Source organism: Bos grunniens, chromosome 11 (genome assembly GCF_055505025.1).
Source record: "Bos grunniens cultivar Pamir isolate PY7600 chromosome 11, Bosgru_T2T1.0, whole genome shotgun sequence".
Classification (NCBI taxonomy): Eukaryota; Metazoa; Chordata; class Mammalia; order Artiodactyla; family Bovidae; genus Bos; species Bos grunniens.
In genome coordinates, this window is record NC_141175.1 from 42,673,697 (window position 1) to 42,699,391 (window position 25,695).

A 25,695-nucleotide genomic window follows, 5' to 3' on the forward strand; every position below is an offset into this window, starting at 1 on the left:
ATAGAATTGGAATCATATAGTATGTAGCCTTTTCAGATTGACTTCTTTTACTTAGTGATATACATTTAATGTTCCTCCATGTCTTTTCATGGCTTGATAGCTCATTTCTTTTTAGCATTGGGTTGTATTCCATTGTCTACATGTCTGCATCATAGTTTATTTATCCATTCACCTCCTGAAGGACACTTGATTGCTCATAAGTTTGGGCAAGTATATATAAGGTGGTAATAAACATCTGAGTGCAAGCTTTGTGTAGGCATAAACTCATTTGTGTGGACATTGCTTATTTTAGTAAGTAGCCAGGAGCGTGATTGCTGGATCATATGGTAAGAGTAAGTTAAGTTTTGTAAGAAACTGTCACACTGTCTTCTAAAGTGGTTGTATCATTTTCATTCTTACCAGCAATGAATGAGAATTCTTGCTGTTCCCTATCCTCACCACCATTAGGGGGTGTTTTGGATTTTGGCCATTCTAATAGGTGTGTAGTGGTATCACATTGATTTTTTAATCGACAGTTCCCTAGTGACACATGATGTTGAGCATGTTTTCATATGCTTAAAAACAGTTCAGCTCAGTCATTCTGTTATGTCCAACTCTTTGCAACCCCATGGACTGCAACATGCCAGGCTTCCCTGTCCATCACCAACTCCCGAGCTTGCTCAAACTCATGTCCATCAAGTTGGTGATGCCATCCAACCATCTCATTCTCTATCATCCCCTTCTCCTCCTGCCTTCAATCTTTCCAAGCATTAGGTTCTTTTCCAATGAGTCAGTTCTTTGAATCAGGTGGCCAAAGTATTGGAGTTTCAGCTTCAGCATCAGTCATTCCAAGGAATATTCAGGACTGTTTTCCTTTAGGATGGACTGGTTGGATCTCCTTGCAGTCCAAGGGACTCTCAAGAATCTTCTCCAACACCACAGTTCAAAAGCATCAATTCTTTAGCGCTCAGCTTTCTTTGTAGTCCAACTCTCACATTTATACATGACTACTGGAAAAACCATAACTGACTAGGACCTTTGTCAGCAAAGTAATGTCTCTGCTTTTTAATATGCTATTTAGGTTGGGCATAGCTTTTCTTCCAAGGAGCAAGAGTCTTTTAATTTCATGGTGGCAGTCCTCATCTGCAGTGATTTTGGAGCCCCCAAAATAAAGTCTCTCATTGTTTCCATTCTTTCCCCACCTATTTGCCATGAGGTAATGGGACCAGAGAAGGCAATGGCACCCCACTCCAGTACTCTTGCCTGGAAAATCCCATGGATGGAGGAGCCTGGTAGGCTACAGTCCATGGGGTCACTAAGAGTCGGACACAACTGAGCGACTTCACTTTCATTTGTCACTTTCCTGCATTGGAGAAGGAAATGGCAACCCACTCTAGTGTTCTTGCCTGGAGAATCCCAGGGACTGGGGAACCTGGTGGGCTGCCATCTATGGGGTCACACAGAGTCAGACACGACTGAAGCAACTTAGCAGCAGTAGCAGCAATGGAACCGGATGCCACGATCTTAGTTTTCTGAATGTTGAATTTTAAGCCAACTTTTTCACTCTCCTTCTTTCACTTTCATCAAGAGACTCTTTAGTTCTTCTTTGCTTTCTGCCATAAGGGTGATGTCATCTGCGTATTTGAGGTTATTGATATTTCTCCTGGCAGTCTTGATTCCAGCTTGTGCTTCATCCAGCCCAGGACTTCGCATGATGTACTCTGCATATAAGTTAAATAAGCAGGGTGACAATATACAGCCTTGATGTACTCCTTTCCCAATTTGAAACCAGTCTGTTGTTCCATGTCCAGTTCTAACTGTTACTTCTTGTCCTGCATATAGATTTCTCAGGAGGCAGCTAAGGTGTCTGGTATTTTCCACAGTTTCCACATATACATACTTGTCATCTTTATATCTTCTTTAATGACATACCTGGTCAAGTCTTTTACTCATTTTTAAAATAAGATTGTCCATTTTCCTGTTGTTGAGTTATAAGAGTTCTTTCTGTATGTTGGATAATGGGTCTTCATCCAGTATGTCTAAGGCGACAATTTTTTCCCAGTCTGTGGCTTGTATTCTCATTCTCTTGACAGTGTCTTTGCAGAGCAGAAGATTCTAATTGTAATGAATCTAGTTTATCAATTATTTCTTTCATGGATAGTTCCTTTGTATTTAATATTCATCATCATATTTATTGTCACCTAAGTTTTTTTCTATGCTGTCTTCTAGTTTTATAGATTTGCATTTAATTCTATAATTCATTTTGCGTTGATTTTGGTAAATGATGTAAGTAAAAGTTAAAGTCATTCAGTCATGTCTGACTCTCTGTGACCCCACGGACTGTGAAGTCCATGGAATCCTCCAGGTCAGAATACTGGAAGTCTGTGTCTAAATTCATGGTTTGTATGTGAATACTCAGTTCTTCCAGCATCATTTGTTGCAAGATTGTTTTCTCTGTTTACTGCTTTTGTTCCTTTGTCAAAAATTAGTGGACTTTGTGGATTATTTTCTGGGCTCTCTATTCTGTTCTACTGATTTCTTTGTCAGTTTTTATGCCAGTCATACACTGTCTTAATTATTGTAGCTTAAGAATAAGTCTTAAGCTTAAGTCAGGTATTGTCAGTTCTCTGATATTGTTCTTTGCCTTTAATTTTGAATTGGCTGTTCTGGGGCTTTTGCTTCTCCATATAAACTTTAGAATCAATCAGTCAGTATCCACTAAATAAGTTGCTAAGATTTTGATTAGGATCATTTGAATCAATAGACCAAATTATAAACAATGTTTAGTCTTCTTATTCATGAACGTGGAATAGCTCTCTATTTTGTTCTTATTTAATTTCTCTTATTAGAGTGCTGTAGTGTTCTTCATATATATATCATACATAATTTGTTATGTTTATTCTTAAGTATTCATTTTTAGGTGCTAATGTAAATGGTACTGTTTTAAATTCCACTCATTACTGCTGATATGTAAGAAAGTGACTGAATTTTATCTATTAACCTTGAATCCTGCAACCTTGCTATAATTGCTTATTGGCCTATTCTCTCAAATACTCTACATAGACAATCATGTCACTTGGGACAAAGATGGTTTTATTTCTTCTTCTCAATCTGTATATCTTTTATTTCCTTTTCCCCCCTTATTATATTAACTAAGACTTTCAGCACAATATTAAAAAAAAGAAGAGGGAAAAAGAAACATCCTTGCCTTATTCATGATTTTAGGAGGTAAGTTTCTAGTTTCTTCCCTATTAACTACAAGCTAGGCTTCTTGTAGATGTTCTTTACTGAGTTGAGGAATTTCCCTTTTTTTTATTGCCAAGAATTTTTATCATAAGTGGGTATTAAATATCGTCAATTTTTTGTACATTTATTGATGTGATTGTTTGATTTTTCTTTAGCTTGTAGATGCGATGCATTACAATAACTGATTTTCAAATTTTGAACCAGCCTTACATACCTGGGATAAATCCTACTTGGTTGTGATGTATAATTATTTTATGCACCGTTGGGGTTGGTTAGCTAGGTTTGTTGAGGAGATTTGACTATGTGCTCATAAGAGGTCTTGGTTTGTACCCCTTTCTAGTAATGTCTTTGTCTGGTTGGTATCAAGTGCTGGCCTCATAGACAGAGAAGGCAATGGCACCCCCACTCCAGTACTCTAGCCTGGAAAATCCCATGGATGGAGGAGCCTGGAAGGCTGCAGTCCATGGGGTCGCTGAGGGTCGGACACGACTGAGCGACTTCACTTTCACTTTTCACTTTTGTGCATTGGAGAAGGAAATGGCAACCCACTCCAGTGTTCTTGCCTGGAGAATCCCAGGGACGGGGCATCCTGGTGGGCTGCCGTCTATGGGGTCGCATAGAGTCAGACACGACTAAAGTGACTCAGCAGCAGGCCTCATAGAAGGAGTTAAGAAGTATTTCCTCTATTCCAATCTTTTGAAAATGAAAAAAGAATTGGTATCATTTCTTCTTAAATTTTTGGTAGAATTCATATGAATCCATGTAGGCCTTGTGTTTTCTGTTTCAGAAGTTTATTAGTTATTGATTGGATTCTGTAATAAATTTAAGACTCTTTAGATTGTCTATTTCTTCTTATGTGAGTCTTGGCAGGTTATGTTTTTTGAGAAATTGGTTCATTTCATCTAGGTTATTGAATTTGTGGTTTAAAGTCATTCATAGTATTCCTTTATTATCCATGGTGTCTGTAGTAGGATTGCTTCTTTTATTTCTGATATTAGTAATTTGTGTCTTCTCTACTTCTTAGTTAGCCTGGAAGGAGGTTTATCAGTTTTATTGATCTTTCAAGGAATCAGCTTTTGGTTTTGTTGGTTTTATCTATGATACATTGTTTTCAATTTCATTGATTTCTGCTCTAATTCTTACTATCTCTTTCTTCTAGTTACTCTGGATTTAATTTGTTCTTCTTTTTATAATTGCCAGCTTCCCAGGTGGTGCTAGTGGTAAAGAACCCACCTGTCAATGCAGGAGACATAAGAGATGTGGGTTTTATCCCTGGCTCAGAAAGATCCCGTGGAGGAGGGCATGCCAACCCACTCCAGTATTCTTGCCTGGAGAATCCCAAGGATAGCAGGCTATAGTCCATAGAGTCACAGAGAGTCAGACATGACTGAAATGACTTAGCACACACATATACAAGATGGAAGCTAGACTATTAAGTTTAGATCTTTCTCTTTTCTAGTATATACATTGCATTCAGTGCTATCAATTTACCTCTAAGCACTGCTTTTGCTATATCCCACACATTTTTATACGTATTTTCATTTTAATTTAATTCAAAGTACTTTTTAATTTCTCTTTAGATTTCTTGTTTGATCCATGTGTTTTTTAGAAGTGTGTAATTCAATCTTCATGTATTTTAGGATTTTACAGCTATCTTTCTGCTGTTTCTTCTATAACTCTTCTATGGTTTGAACAGTCATTGACTGATTTTTATTATTTTAAATTTGTAAAGGTGTGTTTTATGTCCCAGAATGAGGTCTGCCTTAGCAAATATTCCACGTAAGCTTGAGAAGAATGTGTATTCTGCTATAGCTGGATGAAGGAATCTAAAGACATCAATTATATACAGTTGATTGATGGCACTCTTGTATTCAACCATGTCCTTATTGATTTTCTGCTTGCTGAATCTGTCCATTTCTAATGGAGAGCTGTTGAAGTCTTCAAATGTAATAGTAGATTCATCTATTTCTCTTTGCAGTTCTCAGTTTTTACATATATTTTGTTCTATATATTCCAGTCTTTTTTTCTCTTTGCTTTTCAATTCTGAAAAAGTTTTATTGACATATCCTGAGGCTCAAATTTTTTTTTTTTCTTCAGCCATATACATTCTGGTTCAACGGTAAAGAATCAGCCTGGTAAGCAGGAGACCTGGGTTCAATCCCTGGGTTGGGAAGATCCCCTGGAGAAGGAAATGGCAACCTACTCCAGTATACTTGCGTGGAAAATCCCATGGACAGAGGACGCTGGCAGGCTAAAGTCCATGGGTTTGCAAAGAGTAAGACATAACTTAGCAACTTAACAACAGCAATGTCCATTTTACTAATGAGCCCAGCAGAAGCATTTTTCATTTCTATTACAGTGTTTTGATCTCTAGGATATTTTTTTATTCTTTTAGAATTCCCATCTCTCTGCCTATACTATATATCTGGTCTTGTATATTATTTACCTTTTCCATTTAGATCCCTAGCATGTAAATTACAGTTGCTTTAAATACATGATCTGATGATTCCAACATCCCAGCCATATCTGGGTCTGGTTCTGATCTTCGCTCTGTTTCTTTAAATTGGTTGGTTTTTGTTTGCTTCTATTTTGTTTTTTTGCCTTTTAGTGTGGCTTGTAATAGTTTTTTGAAGAGTGGACATGGTGTATGGGTTATAAGAGACTGTAATAAATAGATCCTTGATAATCCAATGGTAAATTGTGACAGGAGGGAAAGCATTTTATAGACCTATGAATCGATCTCAGTTTTTTAGCAAGCCTATTTCTCTGGGTTGTGAACTTCAAATTTTGAAGTACTTCATGTTTTTTTTGGGGGGGTGGGGGTGGGGGGGGTTGTTTGTTTTCAATCCCCTTCATGGTACAAGGTGGCTAGGGCTGGCTGGTGGTGGGGCTTTCCTTCCCCCACGGGGACTAGGTTTGGATAATACACACAGTGAGGGCAGACTTTCTTAAGAAAAACAGAGGGATCTGGTATATATTTCAAAATGGTTCCTTTTTTCTCTCTCTCTAGCAGAAGCCCAAAGAGATTTTTTTTTTTCCCCCTCTGATCTTCACTGTGAGAACCCAGTTGAGCTCCTGATGATAAAACTCACAAAAGTGTGTGGGCCACCTAATGACTGAGTTGCCTGGAATTTTCACCTCTCAGGCTTGTCCACACTGAGCCTCAGCAATTCATCAATCCCAGTTTAGAGTTCTTATCCCAGTACTGATTCCCACAGAAGTTTCTGCTCCTCTCAGTTGAGGTTCTCTGTATCCACCATCTGTCTCTCCAATTTTAGGGGCAGAAGTGGGCCCTGTGACCTCAGTTCTCTGACATATCTAAGAAGGGTTGTTGACTTTTCAGTTTGTTCAATTTTTCATTTGTTGTCATGATGGAGCAATAACTTCTAAACTCCTTACATACTAGACTAGACAACTTTTTAGCAAAATTACCATCAATGTCATAAAAGAGAGAGTACGTATGAGTAACCAGAGCTTGAGACCCAAGTTCAAAACATAACATTCCCTCTTGTTTGTTGTTAACTGTTGGCAATTTACTCCACCTGTGTGACTCTAGGTTTCTCTTATATAAAAAGGGGTACTGATATGTTGTTTTGAGGTTTTATGTATACATAGATGTATATTTTTTCAGTTCAGGATCTGGTGAGTCATAAGTCTTTAATAATTGTTAGTTCCTTTCCCTTTTCCTCTTATCGGTTGCCATAATAAATCACTTAATCTCCCTGAGGCTATTTCTTCATCTTTCAGATGGGGATAACGATGCCTAAGCTTACCAACTCACAGAACTGTTTTGATAATCAAAGAGCCAATGTATGTCATCATATTTATAAAGAAAGAGGGTAAGTTATTAAACAAAGACAAGGCAAGAATATTAGCACCATAATAATAATTATTATTATCATTACAAATATTCAAGGCTGTGGCTGACTCACCTGTCTTTATGAAATTTAATATGAAATCATAAAAGTCTTACATGACGATCCAGCCTGAGTAATTTTCCAAACCATTACTTGCTTTAACTTTTTTTTTCTGCAATAATCAAAGCTCTTCATCTCCAAGAATTTATAAGATTTATGAAAAGAATGTCTGGTTATCTTTCCTGAATTTCACAGGACTGTACAATAGAGGACTGCAAACAAAAACTACAGTTCTCCCCCTTCCCCCACCCCAAGGAAGAGCTGTTGAAGCTTACCTTCACAGAAGCCAGTAGTTTTCCCACACTCTAGTTCCTGCCAGTGAGGCTATTTTGGTGTACTTAAATGTGTAACCATCAAGACCAAAGGCATCATTGAATATTCTAAGCCCTGAACAACTGAAAGGCCCAAAGAGACCTCAGAAATCATCCAGAGCCCTTCTCTACCATCCTCATTTTATGGGTATTTCCTCCAAGGCTTCCCATTTTCCAGGATATCCTACTCAATGTTTTCACCCCACCAGACTTAAGTAATTGACTGGCCATTCCCAGTACTACAAGATCTAAAGAAAAGATTATTTTTGTCTCACTGCACAAGGACTTCTCACTACTTGAAGAGCTACAGTATTCTCCTGGAACTCATGCCCTTACAGCTGTCAAATTAGGTCTTTGTTCAGCATGTTAAATCAAAAGGCCAACAACACAACCAGCAAAGGTGGTCCCTTTACCTGCATCCTTTTCTGCTATTTCAAGTGGAAGAGCTCTGCATTGCCAATGGATACTAAGCATCTTGCATAACTACTTATCATTGAACTGTTACTGTTGGTATGCCTTTCTAAAAAGAAAAAAGAAAGCTCTTTTTGCTGGATCTTGCCTAGCCAGCAGTTTTCTTTATAGCGTCATTCATTACCATCCTCGCATTAATCCTGAGCACTGCAATGCCTCCCTGGGATGAGGTTTCCCTTCCTCTCCATGTAGTTTGCTTTTCACTGTAGCTGCTGAGCGGCATAAATCAATACAATGCACACCATAAACACCACAAGTGCTAACCCTGCCAATTGGCTCTCTTTAATTGGTTTCAGCTAAAAACCTGTAAACCTATTTGAAGTGAAAAGGCAGACAAATCAAAGGCAAGATGGATGACCTGAAACCCTCGCTGGGCCAAGGGTTGCGAGCTCCAACATGGTATTTTTCATCTCTGTCATGGGTTTTTTCCATTTCTCTCTAGATCCTTTCTACTTCCCAGGTATTATTCATCAGCTGCCTCCACATTTATAATTATGGAAAGGAAAGTGTAAATACTCCAGAGGCTGGATGGTGCATTTTAGTGATTGTACTAATGGAGAAAGCAACTTGGATAGAATAAATACTCCCCACAATAAGTGCTCTATTGACAATTTTTCATAGTTGCCCTCTTTACAAGTAAACTTAAGCCCTGATGAATTCTCCCTCGAATGTCACACACAGATGACAGATTTGCTGGACATTTGTATCACCAGGCTGACTTTTACAATCCTATGGCTTTGTTTATTCAAAATGCATTTACTTTTCGATTTGCATTGCTGCAGGGAGAGCCCATGGTTCAGATATTTGTCCATTTGTTTATCTACAGTGACAACAGTGCCTGGGGTACAGCTCAGTTTCCAAAAACCTATCATTCAGCTGAGGCTGAGGAGATTGGATGAAGCTATTTTACCCGAGGGGTTCTAGGTCAAAGGCCTCCAGGAACGGCCTGTTCACTACACTGGTCCCGAGTTGATGACAGTCCACTTTCTTCCCCTGGCCTGAGGTGAATCCTCTAGTCAAGCAAATTAGATAGTCCATGATCAAAGCCACTGAGCCAGGGACCTCTTTCCAGAAGGTTCCAAATCTTGTCAAGCATGCAGTGGTATTTGAAAAAGTGAGCTCATGTGTTCAACAAATGATAATTTAAAATGTGTGTTAAAGTAGCCACAGAGAAAGCCCCTAGGTAGAAACAAACCAAGACTGACACCATTGAAGTGCTTGTCAAACAGTAGAACATGTGCATGCACACACACACACACACACACACACAACTTTGTAGAAAAGGAGCTTTCACTGGGCATGTTTCATAAATGGGAAATTTCTTAGGCAGTTACCACATCTAAATTAGCATTTCAATAACACAATCGTTTCATCACACTCTTGAAACCACTTTTATCTTCCATTTTATTTAAACAGGGCAGCGGCCAAATTTTATGAGAGGCTAGATGCTAAGGCAGCCCCAAACTTGATTCATAAATCTTCCACCCAATTCAGGGAGTACAAACGCAGTCATCTGGCGTGTTCATTCAGATCTTTCTTTAGTGTTATTTTATGGTTCTCATTAGCAGCCCCCAAAATTCTCCTGGCATGGTTTTCAGGGTTCACTATGAGGCTGAATTTCTAGTCACACCCTCAGGATAAGGCTGATGGTATTAATATAAGGTTACATATATTACACCTCTCCCACCCAAAGTTTACATGCGTGTAGAAGGAAGATCCCTATTAGAGAACTTTTAAGCCAAACCAGCCATCAGGACCTGCCTTTTGATCAGAGGTTCAGAATAGGATGCTCAGAACATCTCATTATAACATGTACAGGTTAGGGTCAAGTTTTCTGAAGCACAGAGCCCACTGCTCTTGTTTTGGATTGAAATCATCAAGAATATTTCTTTCCTTCAGTTTTTACCTCCTATGATGGCACACTTCCCCCCGTACATGCTTACCTCCCTCCTTAGGTGACACAGGCACAACTTCATTTATTGCAGGCATTAAGTTTCCCCATTTTATTTTATTTTTAAACAACTGATACTTTTTCTTTTTGCTGCACAACACAGCATGTGGGATCTTAGTTCCCTGACCAGGGATGGAACCCACACCCTCTGTAATGGAAGTGCTGAGTCTTAAACACTGGACCACCAGGGGAGTCCCAGTGTCCCCATTTTAAAATGACTTCAAGAAGCTGTTTCAAAGCTAGTGGGTCACAGAAGATGCCATAATACTGGTGTGCTATTCATTATAAAGTTTTTCCCAGCCTATGTGTTTGCTACTATGTAGAAGAGACTGAGGGAAGATGAGGGAGCAGTTGGGAAAGACCCTGATGCTGGGAAAGATTGAGGGCAGGCGGAGAAGGGGACAACAGAGGATGAGATGGCTGGATGGCATCACCGACTCAATGGACATGAGTTTGGGTAAACTCCAGGAGTTGGTGATGGACAGGGAGGCCTGGCGTGCTGCAGTTCATGGTGTCGCAAAGAGTCAGACACGACTGAGTGACTGAACTGAACTGAACTATCCAGCAATAAACAGTTGAAAAGAGTTGGAAGGTGCTTTCTTTTGTGGCCTGTATTACAAGTTTACTAGGAATGAAAAAAATCACCTCATCAGTCGTGTTTCCATGAGTTGAGCTATTTAAAATGCAGCAGAAGGGGACACGGCTATTTTCCACAGATAAGCCTGCCTAGACGGTCAGAGAACTATCAGTTTACTTTAGTTTGTTCACAAACAGAGAAACAGTGAGATTTCTTAGCACAGAATTTCTTTTCTAACTTTCTCTTTCCCTAACATCCCTACCTCCACCTGAAAACACACACACACACACACACACACACACACACACATGTCTGGGTTTTGGCAAACGCTCTGTTGACAATCCTTATCTAATTGTAGGCTCATTAGAAGGAGATGTTGAAAGTGGAATTCTTCTGATCTACCATTCGGCTTTTTCTTTTTCTTTTTTTCTTTCCATGGCTCATTTCATGTTTAATCTTTAAAGTGAAGATAAATCTCTACAGGAAAAGCAAAATATCCCTTTAATACCAGTGTCTACATAGCTTAACCTTTCCCTAAAAAGACTTTTCATTTTGTTCAATAGCTTAAATATGAATGCCCATTGAAAGAGGCTAAATGCAAGATTGCAAAATGTAGAATAACTGTGCCAACCTCTAGCTCTAAGACAGGTTTCACTCTCCCAGGGTCACCACGTTATTGAATTAGTCTACTCTAATGCAGTGAGCTGGGGGTATGTGTTCAGAGTGTGAGGTGTATTGAGAATGTAAGGGGGCTGTTTTGCTGGCAACAGGTCCCATTTATGTTCACTGTTCCTATAACCACCCAGAATCAAAATGAGGTCCTCATAACACAGTTAGAGAAAAGACACTGATTCACTTTGCAGTACAATAGAAACTGAGACACGGAGAAGGCGATGGCACCCCACTCCAGTACTCTTTTGCCTGGAAAACCCCATGGACAGAGGAGCCTGGCAGGCTTCAGAACACGGGGTAGCTAAGAGTCCAACACGACTGAGCGACTTCACTTTCACTTTTCACTTTCATGCATTGGAGAAGGAAATGGCAACCCACTCCAGTGTTCTTTCCTGGAGAATCCCAGTGATGGGGAAGCCTGGTGGGCTGCCGTCTATGGGGTCACGCAGAGTCGGACATGACTGAAGGGACTTAGCAGCAGCAGAAACTAAGACAACATTGTTTCAATTACACTCCAATAAAGCTTGTTTTAAAAAGAAGAATTTCAGAATGAAAGGCCATTATAAAAAGACAGAAAAACTACTGATATTTCATACTTCCAAAGACGACTGGAAACATCTTTCTATCTCCTAACACTAATGTATTGTAGCCAAGTAGCCCCTTCAAAGTTCTAGGGAGTTCTCTTTCTCTTGATTACATGAGTTGTTTGGGGAAAATAAATCTATCCACTTTTCCTTCTGATTTCATCACTCTGTTCCTACCTAGATTTGATCTAGAACTAGATGTCAAAGAGAAAGTGTCTTGACCACATTTTCTCTCCAGTCTAACTGGTAATTCTGAGCCAGATGTCCCCACCAACCAAATGCAATGAAAGATTTGACACATCTGTATTATTCCAGACATCTGCCCCTCCCTTGTCTTCTTTTAGAATGCCATCTGAAAGCACATTTTTGTTTTATAATAAGAATACTGCAGCAAAAATGAGATGGGCTAAAATTCTAGACAACATTCTCCAATGGCTTCCAAAATAAATGCATCAACATTTTTATTTAGCACCACCTGCAAGAAAAGTCTATGGTCAGCGTTCAGGCTCAATAATATAAAAATGAAAATTATTAGCTGGGAAATAGGTTTCAGGATCAGGTCTACAGAGGATAACTTTAAACAACAGAAAAATCCCTCTTGGAGACAGAGTCTTTAGAATCCCTTATAAGCATGCTATATTTGGAATTTATGTATTAACTCCATTCCCCCTTTGACTCACACACATTCTTCTAAATCAAATGGCTTTCAAATACAAACTCTACCGCATAAACTATGGAAATCTACTCTTCATCAGCTTTTCCCGACTGAGGTTCTTTAAGAGAATTTAGCCCCATAGAAAATGATTCCACGGATTGTTCTCTCAATTTTCCCAAAGAAGATACTTAGCTAATACTACTCTAGAATGAAGAGGAAATAAGTTCACTCGTTAACATACAATAGATGTCTTAGGACTTAATTTTCTAGCAAATCTTAGAAAAGTTTTGCTGCTGAGGCTGCTGCTGCAGCTGCTAATCGCTTCAGTCGTGTCCAACTCTCTGCGACCCCATAGATGGCAGCCCACTAGGCTCCTCTGTCCCTGGGATTCTCCAGGCAAGAACACTGGAGCTGGTTGCCATTTCCTTGGTTCTTTTAAAAAGCATAGAAATGTGATCACAAACTAATTTGCGTAATGCTGCCAGTTTCTCTATTCCCCAGATACTCCTAACACACTACTGCTGTAACAACAAGTCTTACTACTTGTAAGAAGATAAGAATAGTTTCCATATGCCGACCAGTCTCTATACTAAATCCTTAAAACTCATCTGCTAATTTAAACAAAACAAGATGGATATGATGTGGGTATTATTACTATTACCCATTTGACAACTGAGGAGTCGCTGGTTAGAGGGAATAACTGGCAAAATCAAATTTGAACCTAGAGCCTATCTGACTCAAAAATGCCAGGAGAAAATGAAATCCATTTTGCTGTGACAAAGGCCATGGGGACTAGAGTTAGGAAGCTGTCAGATGGAGGGCCTCCACTCACCTGCTGGACCAAGCAGGAGGAGGAGGAACATCAAGATGCAGGCAGGATTGGTTGATAACCACAGCCAAATAGGTTGGGTCACCAAAGAAGAAAAATTGCCAGGAAGAGGACTGGAACCCCAAAGCCAGAAATAAGGGGAATCAAACCAGGCACTAGACTACAGCTAAATAGCTGTTGTAAGTCAGGGCTCTAGGACAATAGTTCAAGTCAAAATCAAAAGAGCATTTTTAAATGGTAAGGAGATTCAATTTCTTTTTTTAAAGAAAGTATAAGGGTTTGAACAACCTCTTTCTCTCATTTCCCTCCACTGCCTACCTCCACCTCTTTTTGGTTCCCAAGAGATAGTGTCTTTAATACAACCCAGTGGAAAGGGTGTCAAGAAGGAAGTCAGTCCAAAAAACTGGAAGCAGCTAATGGTTGACTGAGAACAGCCTGGAGTTGAAAGCAACTTTAACAATAAAGTTCATGGCTACAAACCCAATGGCTTCGCTTCATGTCTAACTGAATCTCTGGTGTCAGTTTCCCTGCCCCAGCCTTGATAAGATCCTATTTCTAAGATTTAAAAAATTATAGAAATCAACTAATTTCTAAGAAGAATAAAGCGTGTCAATGTTCTGAAAGTCAAAATCTAATGCTCTGCAAGGAAATGTCCAGGTGAAACATTTCCAGTGCCCCACTTTGTAATGATTGCCATGAAAGACTGAATTACTTTGATGACAAGAGACTCACTAACTTAAAGTTCTTCTCAACGTTGGACTTAGCAGTGTCGAATATTCAGGATATCATCTTTTTCTTCTCATATTTTATTCAATGTAAGTCTTCATAGATTATAATATATGCCATTATTTGTGTACCTATAACAAGAGCTACTATTTCAACAATAGCCAACTGCTCTTTGTAGGAGATATCTGGTCCTAGAGTTGCTAAAACATGGGAGGGTAGGCCTCAGAGACAATGGAATATGGCAATTCTTTGTCCACATAGCCCCCAGGAAGCTTGACGGCTGCTATGGTAAATCAAACATCTGCTTATTTCTGACTAGGGTAGCCCCACCAAGGCACCTGACCTCACCATTGCTTCTTCCTGCTTGAATTAGCCTCTCATCCCACTGAGAGCTGAGGACTAGGGTCCAGAGTCCTTGACCATTCCTGCATGAGCCTAGTGCAAGTCCAGGCACACAGGAAGCACACTATCATAGGCATTCGCAGTTGGCGAAGCATGGTTACATCCAAATATAAAGCAGCCATGTTCCTTGTGCTACCTGACACCTGTCACACTCCTGAGGTAAGCAAGGCAGAGATTACTACCCCTGCTTTCCACAAAACACAGGTATAACCAGACGAAATATCTTCACCTGCCCAAGGACATGCCATGAGCAAGTGATATTCTTGGGAGGAGAGCTCAAAGTTTCTAACTCCCAGAGCAAGACTGGTCCTTTTTTTTCTGTTACCCTTCTCTGTTCCCAAAGTAAATGCCAAGTCTAAAGTTCTCATCTGGTGTTTCACACCCATCTGGAGACCAAGGTGCACCAGGAGGACCCGAGATTAATCTCCAGGACCTGGCCCCTGTGTGGCTGCCCAGGGCATCTCAGGACCACACCTTTGGGATGTCCGTCCTGCTTCTCCATGGACCCTGCCTTCCTCCACCAAAGTGTTCTGCCATATAGTCCAGGAGGCAAAGGAAGTCACAACCACAAATTTAGGATTTGTATAGTACTTTCTGAAACATATATAAAGATTATATTTTACTTATGTTATAAGGAAAACAAACCCAAATCCTAGAATGCTTGATTTCTCCTTATTGAGATATAGAATCAATGGCAATACCACAAAAACAAATGGGTTTCATGGCCCCATAGAAGCTTTTCTCTGTGGAAGGGGAAAAAACAGTTAAAACACATTATCTTTTCACTGTCCTTTCCTTATGCAAAAGGGGAGCTTTACCAGCAGAATCAGACCATCCAACTTATGAAGATCAAGGGCAGAGGAGAAATTTCAGGGGGTGATTCTTTTTCTGCATCACCCCCTGCCCCATCCCCGCCACACACACACAGTTTTGTTTCATGCTTTTTTCAGAACGTAAAGAAATACACCTCCTTTTCCATTAAGTAATAAAATATACTGTAGAGTTGCACAACTCCACAGACCCAAGGGACATTAAAGCAGGCTCATCAAGCACCATCCATGTGGAAAGGTATGAATATATTTTTACCCGGCACAGACAGAGTTCCTTTGTAGTTGCCCCAGCACTCTTACTCACATGCACTCCTTCCCAAAACACACAAGAGGGAGGGAGAGGGGAAAGAGAGAGAGAGGTTGAGAATTGCATGGAAGATCAGAGGAAACGAAAGATTTGTAATATCTGCAGAGAGCCCAGCATGAAACAGCATGCAGAATTCTTAGTAATGTAGCTCCTATTTTTTGTTTTGTTATGTCTTGTTTCATTTTCACTTGTTAAGTGAATTTTTAAATAACTTGAATTTTGTTGCTGCAGGCTAGATTTGGAATCACTTTCTCTTCTATTATTGGAGAATGATCAGTTATTTTATCTCTATGTGAATTCTGTATTTTTTTTTTCTATTTTGGCCCCAAAGCACCAAAATGTTATGTTTAGGAAGAACCTGTTGAGGCTTCTTTGTTGAAGCCAAGGAAAGATAGAAACTATGAATTCCATCACAAAGCCCACTAATTGTCAGACTTTTGTTGAAGACTCTAATTAAATCCCGTAGGAAAAGAACTCCAAGGTGGAAATAGAGAAATCAGTCATTTAAATAACTCTGCTAAGAGCTTAAAATAGACACCAAAAGACATCTGAAAAGTTGTTGTTTTTTTTTTCAGGCTAAAAGAAGAAAAATTAGGAACAGAGAAATGTTGGGCTGGATAATAATATTCTAAGCATCTGAAAGGTAGCATCTATAAAAACTTTATGAGATGTGCTAAATTTATTCCAGACAAAAATCTTCATTGACTGGCTGCCTATTAGATTGTCTTTATTGTCTTTCTTTCTTTATAGAGCTGTCATTGGAAGATTCCTCCTGCTCAGCCAATCATGGAAGATTCCCAAAAGTCCCTAGAGAATAAAGATACTGGCCCATCAACCTAATCCTGCACGCAGAAACCCCTCCTCCAGTTCTACTAAGAGCAGCTGCGCCTCAAACAAGTGTCTTTTCTGAGATGCCCTTCAATGGAACAAATGAAAAATCCCTCCAAACATAAAACACATTTCTCACAGAGGAAGAAGTACTCAATTTGAGCCATAAAACCCTCACAGGGCTGAAAATATCTTTCTCACAGATGTGAATAGGAAAAGAGATCTCAAAATTGTATTCCTCACAATTTGGATGTCCTAAGATTAAACAGGTCAACTCACAAATTTTGTATTTGTGCCCCGACACCACTCACAAAGTTTCCAGGTCCAGGCCCTGGCTTCAAAGTCAAGCTCCATTCAGAACCAATCAAAGAGACTCATCTCTTAGCCTCTCCCTGACCTTGGGCATGGTCTTTCGAGACTGGCTTGGGGGTGTGTCAAGATGTGTGAAAGGAGATCTGGCTCAAAGGGACTTCCTGGATTTCATTTCCCTCCTGCCTTGTCCAAAAGCAGGACGATGCTCTGCAAAGCTCTCCCTAGATGCTACATGAATGAATGAAACACATGCATGCTTAGACATGTCTGACTCTTTGTAGCCTGCCAGGCTCTACTGCCTATGGGATTACCCCAGGCAAGAATACTGGTATGGATAGCTATTTCTGCCTCCAGGGCATCTTCCCAATCCAGGGATTAAACTCATGTCTCCTGCGGCTCCTACATTGGCAGGTGGATTCTTGACCACTGAGCCACTAGGGAAGCCAGGATAGTAGGAAATTAGGGATCAAACCCAGGCCCCCTGCATTGGGAGCACAGTGTCTTAGCCACAGGACCACCAGGGAAGTCCCATGACGTGAAAGTATCAGTCAGTTGCTCGGTCCTGTTGTGACCATGTGGGCTGTAGCCTGCTAGGCTCCTCTGTCCATGGAATTCTCTAGTCAAGAATATTAGAGTGGATAGCCATTCCCTTCTCCAGGGGATCTTCCCGACCCAGGAATTGAACCCAGGTCTTCTGTATTGCAGACAGATTCTTTACCATCTAAGCCACCAGGGAAGTTCAGAGCAGATGTTATCTGATTGATCCCAAATGGGTACAATGGCAATTTTGGCAAAGTTCCTTGTGACCTGGGTCTTCTCCATCTTTCCTTCCTCCTACAAATAAGTTTCTTGTATGGTTAGCAATGTGAGGCCTCCAGAGTGGACCTCACCCTCTAGCCCCATCTCATCCATCTCTATAAGGTCCCATTCTCCCTTTCTTCCACTTACTACCAGGAGGAGAGCCTCCTCGTATCAGAGACTGATGCTTACACAGGAGATTTAGCCACAGAAGGCACCTTGCTCCAGCAACAGTACCTCTCTCACCTGCATCATGAACTTTTCTGTCTTTGTGAGCACTTTCCTTCTAAATATAATATAAATCCACTTATAATACAAATTTCTGCCTTTGTAACACTTTTTTTTTAATTCCCTGAGGTTGTATCCCTATAAGAAGCTATCATCCTGCTCACCAGTACTTCTGCAGCTTCTTGGGAAAGAGTCTGCCCCACAACAATCTAGCTTCCATTTCCTCTCTATCACAGAGGTCCTCACCCAGGTCAGTAATAGCCTGATTTACAGCATTCATAGAAGTCTTTCTTCATCCTTTTAGCTGCCTCCTCTGTGAACTTTGACACTGTCCCCTTCCTTCCTTTTGGAAATGCTCTCCTCTTAGTCCAGACCTTCTCTCCTACTTCTCCTTCTATTTCTCTGGCTGCTCGTGCCCAGCTCCTGTATCTGCCTCTTCTGCGCAGCACGTTCATGGGCATGTAATACCTTGCAGGTTCATTCATCTTCTCCTTCCTTCCTGGCTCCCTCCTCTGTGTCTGGCTTCCACAATGATCGACAGGATGGCATTTACCATCTATAACTTTACCATTCCCCACCAGTCTCTACCACATCTTTGTGGATGCCTGAAAAAAATTTTCCCAAGAGACATAGATTCCATTTAACTTTGAAGTTTGAAATATTGGTAATCCTTGGAGAAGTGAAATACCTGCAAGTTCCTTTCTAAGTGAGCATTTTGATGGGAGAAAAGGAGAGGCAACTCAAATATTCATATCACTCGATTTTTCACTTATCACAGGGGGATAAAAATAATTGCCCTTCCTACAGCAGTCATAATAAGAGTTGAAAGTGCTGTGAAAATTTTAAAACTGAAATATTATTACTAACTGGCATGAATACAACTGGTTTTTATTTGGGAGAAGCTTTATATCTCTCACATTCCTACTCTTTTCTGAGGCTTAACACAATTTTGATTAGAATACCACTCAACGTTTGTCCCAGCATCCGTCTTTGAAAAGCTTGTGAGTCTTCCCTTCCTGACCCTGAACTCACTAGCAAACTGAGTCTCAGGAGAGATGTGAAAGAGACTATGAAAACATAGAAGAGGCAGGAACATGGAAATTCCTACATTAAAAAGGCTTAAAATTTTATTTTGTATCCCATCAGGATTATTAGGGTAGAAAACATCCATACAAGAGAAGGCCCCTATGTCTTAATGTTGTTTATAGTTCTGTGTAGTGTCTAATATTCAATACAAAATAAATTGTGTGCTTGCAGTGAACACATGCACAACTTCTCAGAATCTGGGATGAGAATGTTTGAATTCTTTGGGACGAAGATGTTTGCATATAAATTAAGAGGCTGGCAGTCATTGTCACCTCCTTATTTTAAAATTACTATTGAAAACTGACTGATGAAATTCATCAATTCTGATTCATTCTTTCTACCCTTGAAGTTAGGTGTGTCCAGGTGACTTGCTTTGGTCAATGAAATATGAGTAAAAATGAAAAGTGACACCTTTTGAACTGAAGTTGTAAACACCTTCATGCAATTCGTGGTTTTCTGCCATTGCCACTGGCAATGTTGCAGAAAAGGTGTTCATTAGCCTGGATCCTGAGGTCAGGATAATGCAGAGAAGCACCCTACAGTTTTTACACCCCATCTCTAAAGAATATGGAACACAAGCCATCCAGACTTATTTTTTTACAAAGTGTATCTGGATCTCTACTGAACACTGCTGCTGCTGCTGCTGCTGCTAAGTCGCTTCAGTCGTGTCCGACCCTGTGCGACCCCATAGACGGCAGCCCACCAGGCTCCCCCGTCCCTGGGATTCTCCAGGCAAGAACACTGGAGTGGGTTGCCATTTCCTTCTCCAGTGCATGAAAGTGAAAAGTGAAAGTGAAGTCGCTCAGTCGTGTCCGACTCTTCACAACCCATGGACTGCAGCCTGCCAGGCTCCTCCATCCATGGGATTTTCCAGGCAAGAGTACTGGAGTGGGGTGCCATCGCCTTCTCCGCCACTGAACACTACACTTTCATAAATCCAGCATCTTAGATCCGACCCAATTAAGTCTCTCACTAAATTTGTGTCCTTATCTCCCAACACACTCCAACATGAAACAATCTAATGAAGAGCGGTACATTCATTTTCTATTTGCTGTGTTTCTAATTTACCACATATTTAACTACTTGAGACAATAATGGTACTGGCATTGGTCAAGGCTGTAGTCTTATATGAAGATTTGGGTCCTCATCCAAGTTCATCTGTGGTGTTGACAGAATTCCATTTTTTGTGACTATGAGACTGAGACCCTCAGTGAAGGTCACACTCTGCCTTGGACAGTTCACACTGTGTGATTTCTTCCAGGCAAGTAGGAAAGTCTATCTCCTCTAAAGGCCCACTTAATGAGGTCAGGACCACCCAGAATAATCTTTCTTTTGCTTAACTCACAGTCAGCTGATGAGGGATCTTAACTGCATCTGCAAAATTCCCTTCAACTTTACAAATAATATAATTGCAGAAGTGACATTCCATCATATCACAGCTCCTGGCCACACTAAAGGGGAGAGGATTATGTAAAAGTGAGTGTTTGGGGGGGTCCTTTTGGAATCCTGCCTACCATAGGAGGCAACTCTATGTCCACATATCAGCTTTAGCTTCTCTTGTAGCTTTACTTATATAACACCCTCATAACTTTGAATCTTTTCCTGTCCTGAATTTTGCTCCAAAATTTTTCTATTCTTTACCCTAACACAGCCATCTCCTCTCTAAAGCCTGCATGAACACTGAACAGTTGCAGTGGACTGGCCATCCTGACATCTTGTTCAAGACTGTGCTTCTTTTCTCTTTAGGTGGACATTAGACATGTATCATCTGAAAGGAAGCAGAAGGCCATGGGACTCTGAAATTTTGTACAGTAGTAGGGGAAAACCTTTCCTCATTGAGTAGGTTTAAAGGGGAACGTCAGGGCAAAAACAAAGTTGCCTTTAGAATTCTGCACCATCATCCCTGTTCATTCTTGTAATAGATCCTGTCCAACACATTTGTCTCTTCATGTGGCTGTGAGCTCTTTTAGGAGGCTGCTTGCTGATTTTTAAGTTCAAAGTCATGGATTACTATCAGTCTTGTCAGTTTCATGAAAAACCAAGATGTGGTATTTCTTGTCTCCACAGGGAAGACAGAAGCAGAGCAGATTTCAGCTACTACACAAACATAGACAGAGACACATGTATGCACACACACACACACACACACACACACACACACACACTCAGGTCTTCTTGAAAGTATGCAGCATGATCTCTAGAACACCATGTGTGGAACCATCTTATTTCTCAAGCTGACACCTTTTCTCAGTTCCTCAGCTCTGATAAGGGGTGGAAACATGAATTTCAGAGGAAGGAGATTAAAAGAGAGGTCAAAGTGAGGACCAGAGACTTTATGCAAATATGATGCAGATTGTGAGAAAGCAATCTAGTTTAGCTATCTCAATGTTTTTCAGATGTTTGGGGGATGAAAGGGGACAGTGGGTGTCTCAAATTGCCAAATATAAAGAAAGTTCACTCCTGCAACTGATTCGATTGAAGAAATATATAATAGGCTACTTCTGTACTCATTAACAGATAATTTAAGGGGAAAAGTAAATATGTGGTTAAAAATATCACAAAGGCAACCTACAAAGTACTGACTTTATATGTATATTTCACATATAAAATATATTTTTTTATATATATAAATATTTACCTTTATTTTTTAATTCATTTTCTATGACCCCTCCCCTACTTCCATCCCCACCTCAATAAAAGGAAAAATCAACTAGTAAAATCAAATATTGTTTCTAAAATGTCAATTTGTGTTTCCAGTTATGTATGCAGTCAAGACCTCTGTTCTACTTTTATACATTTGTTTGGTGTTTGGTGCCAGGAATCCCCAGCCACTTCAGTTCACTACAATGAACTGACATCTGTGACATAATAGCATAAGAAATAAACTCAAATGATTCTGTTATTAAATGACACTCCACAAGGCATCACCCACTGTCCAGAAGGCAGAAAGTGACATGCTCCCCCGAATGCCTTTGCTCAGGGCCAGCCTTAAGTGGAACCAGCTCTCAGGAAGTTTATATCACTGGTATGGCTCTGGATGACCAGGCCTGCTGGTTTCATCATATACTGCTGGATTGAGAAATCAGAGCTGGATACACTGAGAGACTGAGAGGAGGAGAGGGGCCAAGGAGCAGATCTATTTGTTTTGTGAATTATCAGCACATTTCCTTAGGGGGCAGCTGATAAAGGGATAAAGATCATGGCATTATGGAAGAGGAATGAGTCTGAGATACAAAAGAGACTGGAAGTATGTTATGAATATTAATACTTGTGTTAACAAGGCCTTCGATGTGCCTTCCTCATATTGAAGCCTCAAAGGAAACTATGTCTCAAAATGGACTTGAACAGGCTCTCTGTTGAATCATAATCTTCTCAAAGCTGATAAATCGCTGTCTTCTGGGAAAAGAAATGAACTTCAGAGTGGACATTCCCAGGAATAAGAGTTTAAAGGTTAAAAAATAAAAATAACTTAATTAAAATGTTTCCAAGCAGAAAACTATATTTCTACAGTTTACCATTTACTAAAATGGAATTATTAACAAAACCTCAGTCATCAATAGAGACTAGGAAGTCAGGAGACTAAGAATGTCAGACATATGCATTCATCTATTCTGAATGGGACTTCCCAGGTGGCACTAGTGGTAAAGAATCTGCCTGCCAACGCACGAGACATAAGAGACGTGGGTTCAGTCCCTAGGTCAGGAAGATCTCCTGGAGGAGGGCATGGCAACTCACTCTAGTATTCTTGCCTGGAGAATCCATGGACAGAGGAGCCTGGCGGACTACTGTGTCCATAGTGTCACAAAGAGATGGACATGACTGAAACAAGTTAGTGTGCACATGTTTACTGAACAACTATATCATGGCGCATGCTGCACCTAGGGAGGTGCCAAGCTTATAGTGTGGGAAATAAAATTTGTAAAGGAGCAGTTATACCAAGAAAGCACTGTACTAAATGACAGACATGCACTCCTCTTTCACTTCTTCAAAAACCCCTATAAAGTAAGTTCTTTCATCATTCCCATTTTACAGATGAGGAAACAAAGTCTTGGAGAGGATAAAGAAACTCACACAAAGTCAAGCAAATATTAATTGTGTGGGGCCATGATCAGATCACATTTTAACCCAGCTCCAAAGTACATGCTTCCAATCATTACCCCTCTGTGAACCCAGGAGACTTTGTGTTGCAGGGGGGTTGGAGGAGTGGCAGTAAGGGAAGAAAAAGTCACATGACTAGGTGAGAGATTCATATGAAGACAGGAGAATGAATCCATTCTAAATGCACCATAACCATCATGGCTCCCTTACACTGTGAAGGCTGATTTCTCTGCTGGAAAACCCTTGTTCTTTCTTCATCCCACTCCAGCTTTCATCCTGCAAGTGGGCTCTCCATTTTCTTTACCCTATGCCCCTTCCTCCTGTGAGCACTTCTCATCTTGTATCTGCAATATTTCTGTGACAATCTGTTGGATTACATAGTGTTGTTTACCTATGTCTTTGACATTAAATTGAGAACATCTCAAGAGCAGAACCAATAGAGAGATTAATCGGATTTAATCGCCTCAACTTTTAGCACAATGTTAGCACCAAACAGGCATCTATAAGATAAATGAATTAAATAATGACTATAATTTCCAGTAGTCATGTATGGATGTGAGAGTTGGACTGTGAAGAAAGCTGAGCACCGAAGAACTGACGCTTTTGAACTGTGGTGTTGGAGAAGACTCTTGAGAGTCCCTTGGACTGCAAGGAGATCCAACCAGTCCATTCTGAAGGAGATCAGCCCTGGGTGTTCTTTGCAAGGAATGATGCTAAAGCTGAAACTCCAGTACTTTGGCCACCTCATGTGAAGAGTTGACTCATTGGAAAAGACTCTGATGCTGGGAGGGATTGGGGGCAGGTGGAAAAGGGGACGACAGAGGATGAGATAGCTGGATGGCATCACTGACTCGATGGATGTGAGTCTGAGTGAACTCTGGGAGTTGGTGATGGACAGGGAGTCCTGGCGTGCTGCGATTCATGGGGTCGCAGAGAGTCAGACACAACTGAGTGACTGAACTGAACTGATAAGGATATGAGAAGTTTTTATTTTGTTTTGTTTTGGATGACAAAGTCAAGTTTATTACTTTCTTAGATCAGTAGAGACAGAATCTGGGGTGAGGAAAGGGGACACAGGAAGTAGATGAATGTATCCTTTTGGCCATGACTGAATTCTTAACACCTTGGGAGGCCAACCTGTGCACTATGGATGGGTCTGTGGATCATCTGCTCATGGACTAGGTACCCACTGAAGTTCAAGGTTCAACCCAAAGCTGAGAAACAGGGCTCCTCCCCATGGTTCTATTGGTGGGGTCACCTGCACAAGTCTGAGCATGGAGAAAGTGTGTGGTAATGACCTCCATTGGGGTAATTACAGTCATCATTCATTTTTTTTAACTCCACCCCTCTCCCATCCCAACCACCAGCAAGCCCTGCCTCCAAATATATCTCTATCTACTGACTCCTCTCCATTTCCTTTGTTTCTGCCCTGGACTAAGGCACCATCAGCTTTCACCTGAACAGCATCAATCATCTACAAATATATATTCCCATTTCTTGCCCTGTACAATCTATTCTTGACACAGCACCCAAAGTAATCTAAAAATTGTCATAACCCCCATCATTCCTTGCTTAAAAGCATCCAGTGGCATCTTTTATGTCTCTTGGTCCTGACCAGTGGGCATTTGGTCTTCTCACTCTCTGGAATGTTCTTCTTTTCACAAATAATTTCTCATCAGTCAAGTCTCAGCAACCATCACATCCTAGAGAAACCTTCCTTGACCACTTTGTCTGAAGTCACCTGCCAAATACTTGCTATCACATCACAGAGTCTTACTTTCTGCATAACTTTCAACTCCACCTGAATGTGTCTTCTTTACTGGCTTATTTTCAAGTGTCTGAGTCTTTCATCTGAAACTAAACTCTCTAGTAGTTTTATCTCTTTATATCGAATAACTGGGCTTCCCAGATGGCACTAATGGTAAAGAATAATCCTGTCAATGCAGGAGACATAAGAGATACAGGTTCGATCCTGGGTGGAGAAGATCCCCTGGAGGAGGGGATGGCAACACACTTCAGTACTTTTGCCTGGAGAATCCCATGGACAGAGGAGTCTGGCAGGCAATAAGTCCATGGGATCACAAAGAATCAAATATGACTGAAGTGACTTAGCACGCACACATGCATCTAGTGACTAGAACAGTGTCTGGCGCAAAGCAGGTGCTCAATAAACAATTGGTGAATGAATGGAATAGTCATCTGCTCCTATTCTTTGTATAATGTGGGACAAAGGATTTGCCTCCCTAAAATCTACCCTCTAGGGGGGTCATGAGATTTCTATGATACGAACTATGTGAAGTACATAACACAGTAATTTGCACATGTCAAGAGTTCAATGCATTTCTGTCCATTTATCAAATACACAGAATGCATATCCATGTGTTACATTTCCTTCCATTATTTATTTCACTGCTTGCTTCTGTTACTGATAAACATCCCTCCTGCTCCTCCAGCACTTGCCTTCTCTAGTGCTCCAGTGTGCATCTTTTTCTATTGTCTGAAACAGCCCTGGGAAAAAAGGTGCTCCTGGGGTGGGATCATGTGATCACAAAAGCAGATTTTGCTAGTCAAAAGTGTCCAATAAAAATGGGAAGCTGCTTCCTAAATGTCTCTGGAAGTCTGTGGTTTAGTTCACAATATCTTAACAGATTAAGTTAATGCAAATAGCAGATGTATTTTGTAGCAACAAGACAAATGTTCAGCAGAATTAAAGTTCTTCGTGTGTAGTCACACTGGGAATATTTGCATGATATTTTGCTAATTGCTCCAAAATCTGACTTGTAGCGAATAAACAAATGGAAAAAGAAAATAAACCAGCAAAAATTAGCCCCAGGCCTCCCTGATTTCTCTTAAACTGCCAGTGTCTTTCTTCAACCACTCAGCTTGTG